The 22,143-nt window shown below is 38.7% G+C and overlaps 1 protein-coding gene across 10 annotated transcripts in view; it reads right to left on the bottom strand.

Annotated features, from left to right (window-relative positions):
• The window catches only part of SIPA1L1 (signal induced proliferation associated 1 like 1), a 380,227-nt gene that overhangs the window by 212,455 nt on the left and 145,629 nt on the right, over positions 1-22,143 (bottom strand). For 8 of the 10 annotated variants that reach the window (XM_047795415.1, XM_047795405.1, XM_047795412.1 and 5 more), the window contains one exon: positions 13,977-14,223. The exons of the other annotated variants lie outside the window; for them this stretch is intronic. The gene's annotated coding sequence lies outside the window, so the exon portion shown is untranslated. The remainder of the gene's footprint in view (positions 1-13,976; positions 14,224-22,143) is intronic. 10 annotated transcript variants of the gene reach the window in all.

The raw sequence follows: 22,143 nt of genomic DNA, 5'->3' as shown, positions 1-22,143 counted from the left end.
AGATGTAGGCCTGATTCTCTGAGTCTTTATTTACCTGTGAAAGCTCCCAGGTACACATTTAAAAAAAAAAAAAAAGTATATGCTTTTCTCCTGTCTTAGGTGAACTTAATTCACAGGCCCAGCCAGTGACCCTAAGAGGTAAAAGAAAAGTTTTACCTCCCCTACACAATACATTCTAGGAAAACAAGTAACATGGAAAAAAGTATCAAATTCGAGAATGCCCAAGGAAAAAGAGTTAACATGAGAAAACAAAGAACATGTTCTCAAAAGTAAAATAAACGTCCTCAAGAAATGGCAGGAAACATGGTATCCACAAAAGAAGAAAAGGGAAAATGATTATTTGGGGTTAAAACAAGATTATTGGGAAATGGAAGCAGGAAAGTAGCATCAGATCACGAAATGAAATCAGATCATGTGATGAAAGTAGCATCAGATCATGGAGGTCTACAGCCGGATGCTATACCCTGGATCCCATTCCCAGAGGATCCTGGCTCTGCCATTATCCTCTCCGCTGGCCTCCTTCCCTCTGCCTAGAAACATGTTCTAATATCCCTTCATAAAAAAACCTGTTCCTTGACCCAAATACTTCTCCAAAATAAAAAGGTAATGAAGTAAGAAGGTGTCCATGATGATTTGGAAGTTCCTGGCTTAAATAATTAGGAGGGTGGTCCTCCCATTAGATGAACAATGAAACAAATGGGAAAGATGGGAAATGGGGGAGCACTGGATGATGACACACAAATTATAAAGTGTCTTTACAGAAAGAGGTCATAAACTAAGAGGCTGTCTACTGAACTTGGTCCATGGGCACATATATTCTTTGGCCCATGCAGTGTTTAACAAAAATTTAGCCCATCCTTTAAAATTCAGGGTATTTAACATGCAAATCCTGATTAACAGCTTCTCTTGGGAGACAGAGATCTGGTAACTCTGGGCCAACATTCCCAAATAGCAACAACAGCCAGAGCCAAACAGCCTGCATGGGGCCTGCACTCTCCCACTTGCCACCATCCTCAGTGCCATCTCCCTGGCCCTCAGCCTATGTCAATGGCCACTTATCACTCCACTTACCCTGTCTCTTGGTGTAGAAAAAGATTTTTTTCCTGCCCTTTTTACTCATTTACATTGTTGGCCAGGCTCTTAAACTTAAGAATCTGCTGTAGAACAAGAGTCAAGAAAGGAGTTGAAAATGTAGGCCTCTGGCTGGTAAAAGACAGGGCAAGGGCTGTGGTTAAAGGTGGGTTTGAAATAGGTTAACATGGAAGAGGGGCACTGGTTTCCAAAAGAGAATGTATAAAAGGAGATGGCAACTGCAGATGGAATGTCAGGAAATTCCCATAATTCAAGTCATTAAAAGAAAGGGTAACAGTCAGTGAAGGGTAAGTTCAAAGAGAGAGAGGCTCAAGTAAAAGCTCAAAATGAATTAAGTTGATGGCGCACTGATCACAGCAAAAATTCACTGAGTTATGAGACTAGTGCTATAGAAAGAGATGAGAGTAATGGCAAAGTTAGTAAAAGCGATGGCAAAGTTACTTAGCAGCAACAGCAAATCTAAAGTATCCATGAAACCACACTACACATCAATTAGTTAAGGTTAATACGGAAAGATGTTTTTTAATTATTGTCAATACAAACGTCATACCAAGTTCTCTTTGAAAGCCACTTTTCATTTAACAGAATTATATGATATCTAAATGAAGGTGTATCTTACATGTTAAAAGCATTTCTCAAATAAAGAGCAGAGGCAGAAAAATATATTGGGCACAATTCAACAACAAATTGTTGTCAGAGAATTGTTTATATTATCATAATAACAAAACTGGTCAGTAAACAAAAAGTTCCCAGGTTTTCCTCCCAATGTCCATGTAATGAGGAGAGGAAAAAAGTCCATTTAACGTTAAAAGATATACATGAATTTAATGCATCACGTTGGCAAAAGCCATCATGATGTGAATAAGTAGGAATATCTCTGCACATCTGGTTTAAAAAGAGGGTAATTTAGAAATCCTACAATCTAAGACAGGTTTCTCTGTAACAGCTTTTGTACTAGATTACTAGAGAGAAAAATGGGATATAGGTATATGGGTAGAATTCGTGAGGCAAAAGAAATTCAATATAAAACAGATGTGAAAATGCTCACCCTTATTAATAATCAAGAAATAAACATTAAAGCAAAAATGAAGTAGCCATCATTTTAGAACTATTAAATTAGCAAAGTAATATTTTACACATCTGTACTATTAAATTAGCAAGATAATTTTTGATATTTGACACTAATAAGCCTGAAATAAAACTCCTTGTGGCCCTGTAAATTGGGATGGCACCTATAAAAGTAGATAATATTTAGCAAAATGCTCATAACCCTTGTAATTAATGGCTAACTAATCAATGGCACTCTTGAAAATGGATCTTAGGTAAATAATATAAGAAAAGCAAAAAGTTATATGACTGAATATATGCGCTGCTACAATGTCTGTTAAACAAAATAAAGAATCTGGAAACAAGTCACTGTTTGACAAGAGAAATACTATATAGAAAAAAATTACACTATAGCCATACTATAATATATCATATTGTATACATACATACTAGAATGGCAGATCAATGGAGTATTTTTTTTTTCATGTTGCAATATTCCTTTCATCATAGAGTAGATGAAATGGGAAAAAATAAGGCATCACAATTTTACAAAAATAACACAGAGACAAACTATAGCCATAGTTCTAAGGAGAAAAGAAAGAGTCAGGGAGAACAGTAAAGATGAGTTTTAATAACTGAACTAAAAAGAGATGACCAGCTTTAGAAAATTAGAAAGCTACTGTGGACCTCAGAGAGACCTGCTTCAACAAAATGGTAGAGACATAAATCTTATGCAGAGACGTGTGTGATAAATAACACAGGTGAGGAAGCACATGACTCAGGCCAGGCTGGGAAGGAAGACACAGGCAGGACTCTGGGGGAGAAGAGAAAAGAAATGGTCGCCTGGGGAGGAATTAGGATTGTAAACAATTTTCTCAGGCTACAAACCAGAAAGCAAGTAGGTAACCAGCAAATGGAGAAACTGAAAATTCAGAAGAAGGAATAGGATGAAATAGCTCTTGGAGGCCACATGGCACCAAGTACTTATATGCAACGGAGTGTGGTTCTGTCCTCGAAAAGCACTCAAATAATACAGAAATAACACTTCAATGAAAATGTTGATATCTTCTTAAAATAAGAGACACTGCTTAGAACATGTTGCCAACAGTATTTGAGCATAAAAGCAAGCAACACAATTCAAATAAATGATTCTCACATAGCCTTCTAAAAAGGCTAGAGGTCCTAAAAGGTAAAGCCCAAATAAAATAATTGTTAAGAGTGATGATTGCCTTGCATGTATCTAATATCCACACCTTTCTTCATTTTAACATCACCAAAATCAGGATGTGCCTTAAAATTGATTTCATCTTAGCACTGTGTCATAGTTTAAAAGCTATGGTCTTTTCCATAATGATATATAGAATAATGATATGTGCTACAATTTATTTTGGCCATGCCCACGATATGCAGAGGTTCCCAGGACAGGGATTGAACTGCGCTACAGCAGTAACCCCAGTCAAAGCAGTGACTTGAGCCACAGCAGTGACAATGACAAATCCTTAACTGTTAGGCCACCAGGGAACTCCCTGCTAGGTCTTACAATTGAAGGCATCTTAAATTCAATCAAATGTGGTATCCCTCTGTACTTACAAACTACTTACTTATGTTATTATATAACTACAATAGAAAGGAGAAGGAAAGAGAAACTCGCATATGCAATTTTAAACTATTTTGTAAAAATGTAAAACTGTGGGAGTTCCCGTCGTGGCGCAGTGGTTAATGAATCCGACTAGGAACCATGAGGTTGCGGGTTTGATCCCTGCCCTTGCTCAGTGGGTTAAGGATCCAGCATTGCCGTGAGCTGTGGTGTGGGTTGCAGACGCAGCTCAGATCCCGCACTGCCGTGGCTCTGGTGTAGGCCGGTGGCTACGGCTCCGATTCGACCCCTAGCCTGGGAACCTCCATATGCTGCGGGAGCGGCCCAAGAAAAGGCAAAAAAGACAGACAGACAGACAGACAAACAGACAGATAAATAAAATAAAATAAAATAAAAAATAAAACTGTGAGCATTTAACCAGGCAGATTTCTGTTTCTATAATTAAATGAACCCCATGGTCCTGGTTCAATGAAGTTTATTCATACTCACAAAAGTAGAACATAAATCACATATATACACATTAACGTTTCACAGCTCTCCATGTAATCGATAGCTATTTCACAACACAGGGAAAGTGGCATTTAAAGAAAGAGGACAACTAAAATAGCACACTTTCACTTAAACATAATATACACTAAAACAAAATGCTTTTCTACTGAACCAAAATCAGAGGCAAAGACACTTTATTAAAAATATTAAATTTTTAATAGAAATGCTAGCTAAAGAAACTACTAATTAGGCATTTTTTAATACATATTCACATCTGTGCAACTTTCCTGTAAATCTAACATTATTGTAAAATAAAGACTAAATCATGTGTATACATACATATTAACAATTATTACTGGCAATTCATTGGCAATTTATTACCAACAAATAGGCTGTCTGTAAAGATAAAGAAAAGTTTAAAGAAAAATACTTAATGAAACATTTACAGCATCAAGCTGCTTTGGCAATTACTGTAATCATCACAATGAGCCACTCCAAACTAGCATGTTCTACTAATTTTTTAATATTTTACAAGGAAGCCAAACTTGCTGGCTCAGAGATTTATTATACCCCTGCCTATCCTATTGGAAATGCACAAGATAGTCAAATCAATGAAATCAGCATCTTAAAATGTTCTTTCAGCATCATCAACTGATGATGTTGGCCAGTGGTGGACTCATAAAACATTTTACAGTGATTCTGAATATAAGCACAGGCTCTGCATCAAAGCCAAAACAGGAATCATGCCAGAGAATTCCTTTACAACCGTCACATTGTAAAACTTTGTGATTTACAAAGCACTTTGGCAAAGCATTGTTCTTAGGATAAAATGAGCTATACTATCAGACATGATAACTCCAGTTTTACAGTTCTGCTATTTACACTGTTTGTGGCTAGACTTGAGCAGAGTTCATCACACTGACATATAAGAGGCACATCTTTTTCAATGAAGGTCAGAGGTTATGACGGCTATAAAATTTCAAGACCATCGATCAGGATAAATGTTACATCACCATCATGTAAGAAATTGCAATTAATTTCATCTGAAGTAAAGGAAAAGGGCAATATACAGTAGAATTAAAACCTTCTAGTATTTTAGCACTCTTCTATAAAATGTAAAGGCAATCAACATAAGCACTGTGTTACATTAGGAGAAATGAAGAAACAGTTTCCACTCTCAAGAAAGTTAGAGTATACAGGGGAAAGAAATATAAAACCAGATTTGCATCACTGCAAGGGAAAAATATTTTCTCTGGACTAACAGAGAAGCCTCTGGACTAATAAGACCTTATCAACACTTTTAGTTCTCTGCAAAATTTTCTAAACATTCACACAGTTTCATATTTAATAAACTCACTATAGTTTATTCCTAACCTAATAACCAAGATATTTTGTTTCTGACCCTTCAAACTATTGGAGATTTCACAAAGATCCTTACAGCAGTAAAGACAAAACTGGCAAATAAAAGCATCAGCTCTTGAAGGTAAAAAGATTTTAAAGAACTGTCATGGCTAACACTAAAGAATCTAATGCCTCGCTCCTATTTCAGGATGCAATATGTAGAAGGGGGAAAACAAAGTTAGGTCCAATGGATTTTCCTAAGGAAACTTCCATAAAAATTGAAATACATATATAAGTATGCTATTTTTTTTTCTTTTTATGGCCACACCTGCCGTATATGGAAGTTCCCAGGCCAGGAGTCGAATTGGAGCCTGTGGAGCTGTGGCCGCAAACTATGCCATAGCTTATGGCAACGCCAGATCCTTAACCCACTGATTGCGGCCTGGGATCGAACCCACACTTTCACAGAGAGAATATCAGGTCCTTAACCTGCTGAGCCATAATGGGAACTCCTAAGTATGTATATCTTAAGTATACATCTTTAAGAATTTTCACAAAGTGAAATCACCTACGCAAATATGACTCAATCAAAAAAGAGCATTACCTATACCTCAAACGCCACCTTCACATGTCTTCGGTTAACTTCCAAAGCCAGTGACTATTACGACTTCAAGTGCTATCGGTTGGTTCTGTCTGTTTTTGAACTGGACATTTTACAGCACAAGGAAAGTATGCAACCGGAAAGCAATTTATTTAAATGAGGTCACAGAGTATACTGTCTGCTTCGACAATGTGAATCTCATCTGTGTTGTAACAAGGAAGCGTCGGTAGTGTTGTATGAACATTCCGCAATATATTTCTCCATTTACTACTGAAGAACATGCCAACTTTTTCTAGTTTGCCATGAGTACAAATAATGCTGCTCTGAATACTTTTGGACATATTCTTGGGGCACAAATGTGTGCATTTCTCTCGGGTCTGTACACACCTGGGAGCAGAATTGTTGGATGGAAGGCTGTACCAATTTATACTCCCACCAGCAGTGTGTATGCGTTCCAGTTGCTCTCTACTTAGAATGATCAGTCTTTTCCACTTGTCATCCTGATGAGAATACAATATTACTACGGTTTTAATTTTCACTTTCCTTATAGAAATGATTTAATGTCTTCTTTTGTGATCTGCCTATTCAAGTCTTATGTCTTTGGCCAAGGGGAGGGAAAGGGGGAATGGAAGGTCTGGCTTTTACTGATTTATAATCCTTATATATTCTGGATATGAGCTCTCTGTTCAATATATACACACAGTATATTGCAAATATCTCCCCCTCACTGTGTGGCTTGCCTTTTGGCTCTCCTTACCATGTTTTTGATGAAGAGAAAATTTTAACTTTAATGTAGTTTAATCTATCACTTTCTTCCGTCATGGTTAATCTCAGGGTAATTCAAATACCACTCCCCAAATGAAAAAATAAGAGCATTTAGAATACTTTCAATTAACATGCTGGCCTGTTTATAAAAGAAAGTTAATCACTTTAAATAAGTTTATACAAAGACCTTAATTTGTAACAAATTCTGTATAATTATTCAATAAAAAATTCTAGGGGTCCTTTTAGTTGAACTGATTCAGAACTGGATCCCTGGTTTCTGGTGGGGCACATCTCATATTAATGACCTCCATCGCAGTTAGTCACATTTTAAATTTCTACTCGCAATCAAATAATTTTGAACACTAGTTCTGAAAGACTGGTTTAGCTTGACTATCATAAAGAAATTTGGGGATAAACGTAAATGTGATAAAAAAAAGCCCCCCCAATAAATGACACCCCCAAATATAATTAAAATGTCATAATTAAAATGACTCTGCTGATAATTAGTACATCAACAACTTTTTTTTTGTATTTTTGCTTACTCTGCTAACATAGAAGGAATCGCTATCTTAACTTCGCATCCTGAAACGAGAACCAAAAATAACTGAGGAAAATAAAGCTGTTAAGATTGATAACTTAAGATATGATATATGCATAACAAATTATATTATGATATAATTACATATTCTTTGCACAGGAACTTGCTTGACAGTATGAGGCCTGCAAAGCAGCAAAGTATTTCAGAGACTTAAGTTAGAGTCTGATTGAGAATACACAAGCAGACGTCATGTTTATATAAGTTACATACCCAGGAACAGTTTCCTTCTCTATTTCTATAAGCCTTGTATTGAACCACCAGGCCACTAATCAAGTTTTATTTATAACAAATGCATCAAAATGACATGATGAATATGGGAAAAGAATCAGCCCTAGAACCCATGATATCAACATCTCATTTATGCAACCATCACTCAGAAAATACTTTTTCTTGTCTCTTTTTAGTTTAGGTTAAGTTGGTGTTAATAACAATTCATATAGACCCTCTCACTTGAAGAATTCAAAGAGCTTGCCAGTTTTCTAACTTTCTCAGGAAGGCTTTCAACAAAAACATGCCATACTGCATCACCAAAAATTGACGTCAGCCTTATAAAGAGCATTTAGTCAACCACCTAGCTAGGGTTAAACTGCACAAACTAGAAAGCATACTTCATCCTGTCCTGGTTAGTCATGAACATCAATACCTAACTTGCCAGGAAAGCTCCATCTGATAACCTCTCCCAACCCCACCAATACAAAGAAGCAAAAGAGCTGGTAAAGAAACTACTACACTGGGAAAAAAAAAATTATGAGTCCACAGTTGCCAGCAGCATCTGTGTTATTCCTGACAACCGGTAGACTAGATACTGCAAGTTATAGTGTTTATTCAGCTTATAAACAGAGCTTGGTGCATATACAGAGTCATATTCACAGACCCTTAGTCTGAGTTTCACGGCCCCAGTTTGAAAGGTACTAAAACAGATGTTACTGAGTTTATGTACTTCACTTAGACAAGAGCTCCTATAGCCTTTATTGAGAGGCACTCCACTATTCTTTTTCAAACACAATTCTAACAGGCTTATTCATGATCATTTCATCAAAGCAGTCAACCAGAAAAGGGGATGGGAAGTGGGATTGCTGCCAGAACCAGGCACATCAGCAGCAGAAAAGTAAAGCCTGAAAGAGACATAAGTATGTAACACCACTCAACTATCCCCAAAAGCTTCCCAGTAATTCCAAACCCAACTTGTAATTATAGTTCTTAACAATGACCTCTGTTATCAAGGAAAGATTATAATCAGTGTACTTAAAATAATTTTTCTCAGAAATCCTTAACATAGGAAATTTAAAGCTTAAGAGGACACTTCACCAAAGAGGATATACAGATGGCAAATACAGGAGAGATGTTTAAAATTATTCATCATTAGGGAAATGCAAATTAAAGCCATGAGATACAGCTACACACCTGTTAGAACAGCTAAAATGAAAAAGACTGGCGATAAGGGGTGGTGAGGATGGGAAGCAAGGAGAACTCTCCAACAATGCTGATGGGAATGAAAAATGACACGACCGCTCTTGAAAATGGTTTGGCAGTTTTCTCTTAAACTGAAACATACACGTACCCTATGATCCAGAAATCACACACCTGGGTGTCTACCCAAGAGAAATGAAAACTTATGTTAATGGAAAAAACTAAATACAAATGTTTACAGCAGCTTTACTCATAATCATCCAAACTGGAAACAACCCAAGTGTCCTTCAATGGGCAAACGTATAAACACACTGGGGCATCCACACAACATACTACTCCGCAGTACAAAGGAAGGAGCCAGTGATGCAGCCACAACTCAGATGAACCACAAAGGTCTGCGGAGTGAAGGACACCAGTCTTAGAAAGTTAAATACTATGTGACACTATTTACGTGACATTCTACTTTATTAGGTTAAATGACAGTCTCAAAACAACAAAACTCTTAAGACTAGAGTACAGATCAGTGGTTCCCAGAGGATTCCGTGGGCAGAGAGGGGACTATATACAGAGGGACGGCATGAGAGGATTGGGGGGCTTACAAAACTGTTCTGAATCTTGAGTGGGGCGAAAATTGCAGGAATCTAAATATGTATTAAAATGTACAGAACTGTACATGTGTGTGTTTAAAACTGGGTGATCATTTTAAGAGGATCCTCCTTTAACTCACTATCAGGTATGCAAATAAAATGCTTGAACATGTAGCACATTTGAAGAAAGGATTACATGGCAACATTCTCATACTAACACAGGACTGATTCTGATAGCCTTCAAAGACAGAAAAATATATACCATAAACAGTAACCCTAAGAAAGCTGGAGCAGCTATACTATTATTATTAGTTGAAGTGGACTTTAAGACAAACGTATCACTGGAGAAGAAGAGTTTAAAATGATAAAAGGGTCAATTTATCAGTGAGATAAAACAGCTATCAAGGTATATGAAATCTAACAACAGAGCCCCAAAACAGCTGAAACAAAAAATAAACAGAACTGAAAGGAGAACGGGAAAATAATAAAGATTCAACATCCCACTCTGAGTGATGGAACAACTAGACAAAAAAGTCACAAAGGATATAAACACTTGTGCAGCACTATTTAGCATACAGAATACTCATTAGATAGAATATAATAATAGAATACACATCCTTTTCAAGGCTCAAGATAGATCACTGCAATGTTGTGATATATCTTGATAAATTTAAAAGGATTAAATAATACAAAATATATTTGGGGCTCCAAAGCATTAAGTCACAACCAAAAGTAATCTGGGAAATTGCCAAACACTTGGAAATTAACATTTTCTAAATGACTCATGGGAGAAAGAAAATCTCAAGAAAAATTTTAAAATATTCTGAAGTGAATTAGAGTTCACATCCTGGTGCAGCAGAAATGAACCCGACTAGGAACCATGAGGTTGCATGTTCAATCCCTGGCCTTTTCAGTGGGTTAAGGATCTGGCACTGCCATGAGCTGTGGTGTAGATCACAGATGCGGCTCAGATCTGGCATTGCTGTGGCTGTGGCGGTAGCCGGCAGCAACAGCTCCAATTCAACCCCTAGCCTGGGAACTTCCATATGCTGTGGGTGCAGCCCTAAAAAGACCAAAAAAAAAACCCAAAAAACAAAAAACAAACAAACAAACAAAAAACAGGTAGTAGGAGTTAAGGTTAAAAAAAAAATTCTGAAGTGAATGAAAACAAAAGTGAAAATTTATAGGCTGTGCTAAAGTGGTTGTTAGAATTTTACAGCTTTAAGTTTAAGCCTATGTTAGAAAATAAAAATCTCAAGTAATTTCCACTTTAAGCTAGATAAAGAGTAAACTAAACCCCACAACAAGAAAAAGTGTAGAGCAAAAATCAAAGAAATTGAAAACAGAAAGACAACAGAGAAAAAATGAAACCAGAATTGATTCTTTTAAAAGGTCCAAAAATTGACAAATTTTAATTTAGACCGACCAAGAAAAAATACAAATTACCAAAATCAGGCATGCAAGAGGCATCACTACTGACCCTACAGAAAAAAAAAAAAAATAAGAGAATATTATGAAAAACTGTATACCACCAAAGTAAACAATTTAGATAAAACAGACAAATTCCTAGAAAGGTGTAAATTAGCAAAACTAATTTAAGAAGAAAGAGACGATCTGAAAACACCTGTAACAAGAAGTTCGATTAGTAATTACAAATCTTCCTACAAAGAAAATCCCAAGCCCAGATGGCTTCACTGCTGAATTCTATCACATATTTAAAGAAGAAAGCCATTTCTTCACAAACTCTTCCAGAAAACAGAAAGAGAGAATGCTTGGGAGTTCCCATTGTGGTGCAGTGGAAACAAACCCTACTGGTATCCATGAGGATGTGGGTATGATCACTGGCCTTGCTCAGTGGGTCAGGGATCTGGTGTTATCATGAGCTGTGGTGTATGTCACAGATGCTGCTCGGATCCTGCGTCGCTGTGGCTATGGTGTGGGTTAGCAGCCAAAGCTATGATTCAATCCCTAGCTTGGGAACATATGTGCAAGTGTGCCCTCCCAACCCCGCCAAAAAAGAAGGAAAGAGAGAACACTTCGCAAATCATTCTATGCATTCAGTAGTATCCTGATACCAAAGCCATAGATACCACAAAAATAGAAAACAACAGATAATATTCTTCATGAATATATATACATGCAAAACTCAATTAGTAAACCAAATCCAGCAACATATAATGAAGATTAAATGCTATCATTAAACGGGATTCATCTCAGGAACGTAAGTTTGATTTACCATTTAAAAATTAATTAACATAATACAACATGTGAAAGTGAATTAATTTAATAAAATATATTAATAAGGACAGAAGCCACATAAGTGTATCAATATATACAACACCCACTCATGATTAAAAAAAAAAAACAACTCAGCAAACTAAGAACAGAAGCGAACATTCTCAACCTATAAAGGATATTTGTGCAAGACCTACAGCTAACATCACAGGTAACAGTAAAAGACTTGAAGTATTCCCCCAACATCAGGAACAAGATAAAGATAGCCAGTCCTCACTATCTCTGTTTAACTGGAGGTTCTAGCTAGTACAATAAGGCAAAGAAACAACTAACAAACAAATTTAAAGGTATCCAAATTACAAAGGAAGACTTAAAACCTCTAGGTTTCAAAGCCTCAATTTTCTAGATTTTCAAAACTCACACACACATAGTACCCAAATAGACAACTCATATTTAAAAACATGAGCCAATGTGTTTTTGGTGTAGTAAATATTAAACCATATATTTCTCCTTAGCCTGCCTGGCCTGCCAACATTATCAGTTATCAGGAATATGAAAGTTCATCAATGAAATTAATAAATACAAACAAGGAACTGAATATATCAATTTTTTTTCTACCTTTATTTTTTATGGCCACACCTGTAGCATAGGGAAGTTCTGGGCCAGGGACTGAATCCAAGCCAGAGCTGTGGCAATGCTGGATCCCTTAACCCTTGTGTCACAGTGGAAGCTCCCTGAATATGTCAATTTAAAGAGAGAAGAAAATATCTGCTGAACTAAAATTTATTCATCTTAGAATATCTAACACATTCTCCAAGTGTAAATACATTTTAGTTTTAATCCTTTGAATCAAATTAAACAAGCATTTCAGCTTCTCTCCTGACATAACATACATAACTTTTCCCCCACTGCTTCTTTTAGAAAGGAAGCAATATTCTAAATTTCCAATATGATCTCAAGTTATATTCTGGTGAAGGCTCCTTTCACAGTGATACTTATGATGAAACACTCCTATTATTTGTCAATAAACTGTCCTTGGACAGATATAATAAAGGTCTCCTCAGTCACCCTTGCCAATCAATTTAGTCTCACAAGTTCATGGTCACATACACACAAAAATATATAATTTTGTATTGTTCAAAACATAGGACCAGAACAATACCTGGCACTCACACAAGTAGTTATTCGGTAACTATTTTTGCAGGGAGGGTTAGGGAGGCAGACCTCACAGATGTGCTGCTTTGATGGGAATTAAGTTGGAAGCTGGAGAACAGCACAGAAGTAAAAGGGATCCCAGACTCTGCCTTCTGGGACCACAAATCCAAAGATAAATGTATGAAAATGCCATTTGCTTCCATCAGAGAGGAAAAAAACCTACCTCAAGCGGGTTACAATTCAAGTACAAGTAAAACCGTTTGGAGATCGATGTGTGGAGGAGGGGACCATCTTGGGGAGGCTTAGCAACCAAAGGCAAAGGAAAAGCACGCCTCAGGATTCATCCACAATGCCTGGTGCTAAGGGCAAAGGCAGCACTGGTCTCCAAATGCTTCCCTTGGAAGGTGGGCTTTTACACACAGACTCTTAGTTCATGAAAGAGCAAAGGCAGGAGCCAGGCCCTGCCACACAGGCTACAAGTCCGAACCAGAGAACAGAAATCATTTATATTCAGAGTTGGTATTAACATGATCTGTACCTGAGAACAAAATCTCTATCCGCTTCAACTGATGTGCACATCATTCAACAGCTTTATCTGTCAAGGCTTTTCAAAGTCAAAGATGTATCCTAAATAAACAGAACTCTTAATTACACATTAAAAATGTAGTCTCAAATCCCACTTCTTGCTGCTGCTGCTTCTTTTTCTCGATAAAACGTTAAGTCGATCCTTTATACTCTTGGAAAAACATGGTTAATACTGAAATTTAAAACTTCTGAACTGATAAAGCCAACACCACATTCCTATATTCTGGTGTGCCTGAGCTCCCCTGAAACTTTCAGCAATCCACACTTGCTCCTCACTGCCAAGTTCTTTTTGTAGCTGTGCCATCAGGCCACTAGCACAAAAAATTAAACTAATACACATTTCTTTGCACCTCAGCCCTGGTGGTAGCCAGGATTTCCCAAAGTACCCAGAGGCCTTGTTGTCAAGGACCAGAGTCTGCCTGGACCTGGCTGCAAGGGCCTGTGGCCATGAAACAGATTTAAATACAGTCTTACCGCCGGGTGGCAGAGGAGAAGGTGCTGACAGACTTGGATGAGCAGAAAACAGAAGTGCATTTTTCTCAGGCCGTCAATCGGTCAGTTCAGAGCTATTTACTGAGCACTTTCTCTGTGTCAGGCTCTGCTCAGGGCCACGTGCACACTGCAGGGAGTAAGACCACACCACAGGACCTCAAGGAGCCCATGTTCTGCTTGGGGGGAGCACTAAAGGTCATCCCAAACGTGAAAACTAAAAATTCCAGACCTAGTTTGGGAAAGAAAAAAAAAAAAAAAGTAGTCAACGCCTTTATGTCCCAGGATAATATGAGTAAAAATCTGCATAAGTGACCCCCCCCCACCACCTCCATACTTGCCACCTTCTATTAGGCTCTCAACACAGCAACCACAGGGCCTCTGCAATGCACAACACACCCTGGCCTAAAGCCCTTCCACGGCTTCTCATTACACTGGGCATAAAACTAAAAATGCCCGACAAGGTCGAAGAGCCCCTGCATGATAATCCAGCAAATCTTTTCAACCCTGAAGGCACCGTGTCCCCAGTTACTATGTTCCAGCCACACTAATCTTCAAGCTTGTTAAACACGTTCAGCTTTCTTGTCAGCAGTGGGGGTTTGGCAAAAATATTTTCCTACCTTCCACGTCCCCATCTGGATAATCCCTACTCATCTTCTCAGAAGCGCTTTCTCCCCTGCCCATCCCCTTCCTCTCCCACCTTCGCCCTGTACACACCCTGAATTGAATGAGGATATCAGGTATATTTTCATATTTCCAAATAATCTGGTTTCATGTATAATTTGCTGAAAATGGAGCCTGTAAATCCCACTTCTTGCTTCTTGTCTGTGGGTATTTAAATAAAACACTGGGTTGCTCCTTTAAACTATTGGAAACACATGGGTATACTGCTTCCAGCTCACTTCCTACTATATATATGTACACACACACACACACAGTTACTTGTGTGACCACACTATTTGTTCATATCTCTTCCACTAAGTCCCTAAATTCTATGAAGACAGGTATGGTGTCAGTTTGTGGAAATACAATGTCCCCAGAACTTAATCGGATGAAGCCTGACACAAAGAAGATACTCAAGGAAAAAAGCAAATGAGTAATGATCACCATCATGGGAACACTATAATTTACACCTCAGACACTTGCTCCCAAAGACGGCTCAGATTCCAAGAGCCACATTTAGTTTTACTTGAGTTTCTGTTGTAATGAAGACTTACTAGGTAAACAAAATCCAGACTGATTAAGAGCCTGAGGAAAATCTACTTGTAACTGACACTTGCCAATAGGTTAGAAACATATCTAATATGTAGATGTGGTTTCTTTTTATTTTTAAACGTAGATAACCTATTTGAAAGGATGACTCTAAGGATTAAAATAAGAGAGTGTTTACTACTTAAGCACTCAGCATTATTAAAAAATAAGATATTATGAATATTACTATTACTAATTTAAATGAACAAACATCTTAGTATTAGGAGAAAGCATCTTGACTGCTCTCAAAACAGGAGCTTTGAAAATGTTCTCTATAATGTATATACACCATCAGGTAGCCATTCATCCCTAAGGTTGCCCACTTGAAGAAAATTCTACTTCTTTTAGTTTTAGCTTTTAAGTCACGACAAAAAATTACTATGGCAAGTAAGTGTTTTCCTTTTGTCCAAATAGGTACACACCAAAGAAAAAACTGAAACTGTCTCCACAAATGCGTCAAACAATGTCACTGTATGACATGTCCCATCCTAGCTAGCACGTCCAAACATGACTTTGGCAATACAAAAATATCCACAATAGCCCTCTGTCAGAAACACGTCAATTACTATAACATGGATTATACACACATACACAGAGTATATACAATATACTCTTTATAAACAAAAAGCAAGCAAAAACTCCATATTTTCTCTTTTTAAAAGATACTTGTTTTGATGTAAAAAAATAACATTACTAGCACAGGTGTATCACAAAATAATATATGTAATTTTGCATTGCTAAATCTATCAAAAAGACCCAATGTTTAACATTTCTGTTTAAATTCTAATTCTGTTTAAAGGTAATCAGTCTCAAAGAAACATTTAAATTACCATCTAATGATCAATGTCCAATTGGCCTCTAAGTTGTTTGAGGGACACCCAAAACAAAGTATTATCATACAAAGGTGTCAGCAGAGATGGTAGCCATTAAAACTGTATGACAAGTGAGAATTCCCTTGTGGTGCAGTGGGCTAAGGATCTGTCATTGTCACTGCAGCAGCTGGCCCAGGTCACTGCTATGTCACAAATTCCATCCTGGCCTGGGAACTTGCACATGCTGCAGGCATGGCCACACACACACACACAAAACAAAGACTGTATGGAAACTGGTTCCGGAAATAAAGACAAATTTTACTTCATTAAAAAAAAAAAAAGTTTATTTTTACCTTTTTAAATTATAAAGAAAAAAACTGCCCTTAACAATTTTTTTTATGTAACTCTAAATAATGCAAGACTTTAAAACTTTAAACTTACTATTTTGTTTCAGTTTTGGACAAGATTTAGGCAGTAACTCAATATCCATGCAAGCTTAATATGTTTGCTTCTCCGATAATTAAAAAAAGCTAGTAATAAACTCCTCCCAATCTCAACTTTACCCTATTAACTTTTCTTTTCTATGGCCACACCCGTGACATATGGAAGTTCCTGGGCCAGGGACTGAATCCCATCTGCAGCTCCAACAATGCTGGATCCTTTAACTCACTGCACCAGGCCAGGGACCGAACCCACACCTCCACAGCAACCTGAGCTGCTGCAGTGGGAGTCTTAACCCGCTGTGCCACAGTGGAACACCCCCATTAACTTTTTTGCTGAACACATTATGTAAACCTTAGATTTGGGGTAATAAATGAGACATGATAAAATGACTGTGTATTTTGATAACCAGTAACTCACTTGCATATTATAAACATTATGCTACATCATTTGATAAACTGACTTCCAGCCCCAGGTGAAAGCTGCCAGGGATCTTAGCTTTCTCATCTTTAAGGTGATCAATGCTTACCCTGTTCCCTGAGGGAAATCTCTGACTCATCCAAATAAAACCCAAGAATACATCATGTAATAAAGTCTTATTACCTTGAAATTAACCTGTTAAGATTTTTTTTTCTGTATTCTTGAGCCCTTTTTAGTCAAACTGGAAAGCCTCCAATAAAATTAATATACAGAAATCAATTCTAGTCTATGATATACTTGCCATGAATTTACTGGGAGTAATGCATGGAGACGGAAGAAACTGGGGTAGCAGGAAGACTGGGAAGTCACAAGGACACTGGCTCCATCTCGCCTACATGTGCACTGCCCTTCAGTCTAAAACAGCTGTGTGAATCACAAGAAATGGCCTAGCTGATCCCCAAGCCCCAAAAGTACCAGAGGTCAGCTTTCTAAAGCAGTGTCTATTTTTAAACTAATATAAGTTGGGTTCTAAATTTGACCTGCATTTAAATTATCATCTGGTGAGGAATGTCCAGCTGGACACTTATGCACTTGAAGCTGCTTGAGGGAGGGCCAAACAAAGTTCATTTTACATGCAACAGACAAAGCCTTGTCTCAGCAACCCGCATCCTCCACAAAGGAAGGGCAGCAGCTGGGAAGAAAGAGCCATCCTGCAGCTGAGGGTCCCTGGAATTTACTTTTTCACATAAGTAATAAAAGCAGGCCATTCTTCACATGGAAATGGTTTGGGAAAGCCAGTTTCCGATTGCTTGGCACAAAAGAATGAAGGAAGAGAGCATATTTTCAATGGAGTGCAGAGTACATGAGTATTGTCCCAGAGAAGAAGCCAACAAAAACCTATTTTTAAGGTTCCTCACAGGACCCTTCTCTTCAGAAAGTTCGCAGGGCAATCCTGATCAAAGCAGTCTCAATGATCAGGAAGAAAGAGTTTTCTTTTAAATTCTGGGATCAGAATCTAGAAGATAAAAGAAAACCATTCCTACTGCACAGCACCAGGGACCGTGTCCAATCTCTTGGGATAGAACATGATAAGGGATGATATGCGTAAAAGAATGTGTATACCCACATATGTATCACTGGGTAACCATGCTGTCCAGCAGAAACTGGCACAACACTGTAAACCAACTATACCGCAAGTTTAAAAAATACAAAAAAAACAAAAAAAGGAAATTCCCATTGTGGCTCAGCGGTAATGAACCCGACTGGTATCCATGAGGATACGGGTTCAATCCCTGGCCTCGTTTGGTGGGTCAGGGATCCAGCGTTGCCCTGAGCTGTGGTATAGGTCGCAGACATGCTCAGATCCAGTACTGCTGTGGCTGTGGTGTAGGCCAACCACTGTCACTCCAATTTGACCTCCAGCCTGGGAACTTCCATATGCCACAGGCACGGCCCTATAAAGGCAAAAAAAAAAAAAAAGAAGAAGAAGAAAAGAAAACCATGAATAAATATCCTACCAAAATAACAGTTAAATAATTATGGCACCAATTGATGATAATTTTGAAAACTGATATCATTCTCAATTTCAAGAAAACTTCAAAACACTTAGAACTTTTCCAATTTTTAAGAAATTGTATTTCAAGAGTATTACAGTGGTAAAGGTTGGCACTACTATGTGTATATATATCACTTAAGAAATCATGCTTTAGTGATTAAAACATTTAGTTTTAGTGTCCGCATTAGGAAAATCGCCAGGGCAGAAGTGAAAAGATAAACTTCTGAAAAAACAGCTCTAAAACTACATAAGTTACATAGCTATTTCTATAAACCAAAAAATTACAGTAATTCAGTAAAATAAACTATTGCTAATCAAGAATGAAAGTGTGTCCACATAGGTATGTCAGACCCCAAACCTCTCTCCTCTCCTTAGCCTACAATTCTGGCCCAAGCCACATATGCCTAAAGATAAACTAACACTGTGATTTAGAGGGCAAAGCAACCCAAGTATTTCATGTTTTAGGTATGTGGTTGATCAATCTGATTTTATGGTTGAAAAAATATAGTCCATGAAAAGTAACTGTATAGGAGTTCCCATCATGTCGCAGTGGAAACAAATCCAACGAGGAATCATGAGGTTGCAGGTTTGATACCTGGCCTCACTCAGTGGGTTAAGGATCCGGCTTTGCCGTAAGCTATGGTGTAGGTCACAGACGTGGCTCGGATCTGGCATTGCTGTGGCTCTGACATAGGCCAGCAGCTTACAGCTCTGATTAGACCTCTGGCCTAGGACCCTCCATATGCTGTGGGTGCAGCCCTTAAAAAGACAAAAAAAAAAAAGTAATTGTACAGTATTTGCACCAAAAGCCTTGATTCTATCACATCTCCTTCATTTTCACTCATTCATTCAAAGAACATTTACTGAGCAATGTAGCTGAGTCTGCTTGTTGCTACCCAGTGTCTACTCTCTCTATGTCCCTAACAGAACCCGATTTATCTGGGGGAAGCAAGGCAACTAACTAAAAGACTACCTTTCCTTGCCTCTCTTACAGCAAGTCCGTTCTCATGACTAAGCTCAGGCCAATGAGACATAAACACATGGGTCTGGTTTGGTTTTGTTCTGCTTTTGCTTTTTTAGGGCCAAACCTGCAGCATATGGGAAGTTCCCAGGCTAGGGAATTGGAGCTGCAGCTGCCAGCCTAAGCCACAGCCACAGCAACTCAGGAACTGAGCTCCATCTGCGACCCACACCATAGCTCACAGCAATGCCGGATCCCTAACCCATTGAGCAAGGCCAGGGACTGAACCCATGTTCTCATGGGTACTAGTCGGGTTCACTATCGCTGAGCCACAACAGGAACTCCAGCACATGTATTTTGAGAAAATTAAGCCAAGAAAAGTTACTTCAAGGGAATTGATTCTGTTTAGAATTTCACCCTTTTTTTTTCTTCCCTCCTTCCAGTAGCCATCCTAGGCCTTAAGGATGCATGCCAAGAATTTAAAGAGAGAGTCTAAATAGGATTTCTCTAGTATTGTCTGTCCAGGGAAGTCATGGTCCAAAATACTGACACTGCAGAGACCAATAATCATCTCTGATCCTGTTTTTGTCCCATTACTGCTACCATCTGCCTCGTGTCTCATACATATAAATATAAATCAGCTCGTAAAGTCTCTGAAAGAACAGGGCTTAAGGAACAGCACTTGCCGTAGTAACAAGAACTTAATTTTCTTAAAGAAGAAACAAAAAAGCACAAGTCCTTTCTTTGTTCATGCCTTTAATCTTTCACTTAAGCACCTGTATACCGAGGATGAGGTGAGTGTTGTGTTTCTCTGTCTCCCCTACTATCCTGGAAGAACTTAAAGGCAAGAATTACTCTTGTTCACTTATGCAGCTCTAGAACCCAATGCAGAGGGGACACTCAATAAATATTAAAGGAACAACTTGAAGGGAATGAATCCAGAGCTCCTAAATTAAGAGTCTTCCATGCACCGATAATTCTATAACTCTGAATTACGCCATGGTATCTGCCAGAGGGCCGGCTTATTCAGCACGACGAAGTGCCGTGGAAAAACTGCTCCCAGGCCAGCTCGGGAGCCCTGCTCTTTACCTCCAGGATGTGCACAGACCACACTACCTCATGTCTCTGGTGGGGGGGGGGGGCGGGAGGGGGGCGGCTGAGTGGGGGAAAGTGGGCACCCGGGGAGCTCCAGTCTTCCTGTCTCCTCGTCCCGCTCACCTATGCGCCCTTCCCCAGTCATCACACATCTACGGAGCACCCACTGTGCACCGGAGCACCGACTGTGCACCGCACACCATTCAGGATGCCAGGAATAGCTTTTAATGACTGAAACACAGGGACCGTGCTCTAGGAATCTATCATCCAGAAAAGCAAGAAAAAAGCACAGGTGCAATTATAATGCAACTACACATAAGGCGAGCTTCCACTGGGGAGGCCAGGCACAGTATCGTCCATACCATCCCTGCTGGACGTTCTCTCTGTAACTGGGCAGCGGAGCCCAAGCCACTGCACCAGTGAGGAGGTGACGGAGCAGAGGGATGACCGCTTGGAGGGCTAGAAAGGCTGAGCACTGAAGTGAAAGTTAAACGATCAACAGAATTTTCCCAGGGTGAAAGGTGTAGGCAGAACTTTTCACGCAGAAAATGAACCAGGCAGACACATCCAGAGGCAAGGAAGACCACAGTTCATCAGAAAAGCATTTTAGAATGTGCCACGACATCAGTGAACACGGCTGCCCAAAGCAGTTTTGAACAGCTAAGGGATTAAATTTTCACAACTTCTATCTAAAGGAGGGGTCTGGGAGAAAGGCCTGATGATTTTTCATAAATATTTCTAAAACATGTGCCATTTGGAAAGGCATGAAAGAATCTCTTAATCTGAAGCACATAATCTCAATCTTGCTCTATTTTTAAGCCTGGATTAATATTTATAATTTTAAAAGATTATTCATTAGAGAGTAATAAAAGGACATTAAGAATTTTACAAAAGCATAGCCGTGGACTGGAAAAAAAATTTTTTTCTCCAAACTGAAATATTTCTTTAAAATATCCTTGCATAATACATTTCCCACTCAACTTTGAAAAGATGGTTAGGCAGATTCATGGCTTAAAAAATGCAGTTTGCATTTGGTGGCAGAGACTCAGTTCATTCAAACCTAATGTCCACTCCCCTCCCCTTCTGCTTTAGTCACAGAAATCTGGCTCTATTTGGGCTGGCACTGTGCCCACTAAAACACCACACTTGAGCCTCCTTGAAGACAGCGGTGGCCAAGGAGTTTCAAGTCCAAGTCAGTGGGTGGAGATTCCAGAAAGCCCCTCTGCCATTGTCTTTCCTCTCCTCTTGCAGACATCTTGGCTGGAACTCCAACAGTGTCCTGAGGTTTTGTGGACAGAAACCTTATGCTTAGGATGCTGAAGGCCGGAAGGCGCCCAAAACCCTCCCAAGGTGATAGAACCACACCCCTAAGCAGTTTCCCTACAGACATTTTATGGGAGAGAATCAAACCCTGTGTAATTAGATTCCTGCTCCTACCGAACGCAAATTTCCTTGCAGACGCTAGAGGATATTTAAAGTATGCACAGTAAGATTTGGCAAAAAGCAGTTTCCACTAGATTTACAGTATTAATGATTCACTGACAGTATCATGATTCACTGTCTTTTTTCATCTAAATCACATATTCTACATCCTTATTAAGCAACCTTTTAAATCAA

Source organism: Phacochoerus africanus, chromosome 9, assembly GCF_016906955.1.
Source record: "Phacochoerus africanus isolate WHEZ1 chromosome 9, ROS_Pafr_v1, whole genome shotgun sequence".
Lineage (NCBI taxonomy): Eukaryota > Metazoa > Chordata > Mammalia > Artiodactyla > Suidae > Phacochoerus > Phacochoerus africanus.
Note: the sequence above shows the minus strand (reverse complement) of the source record. Positions and strands in the feature narration are given on the sequence as shown.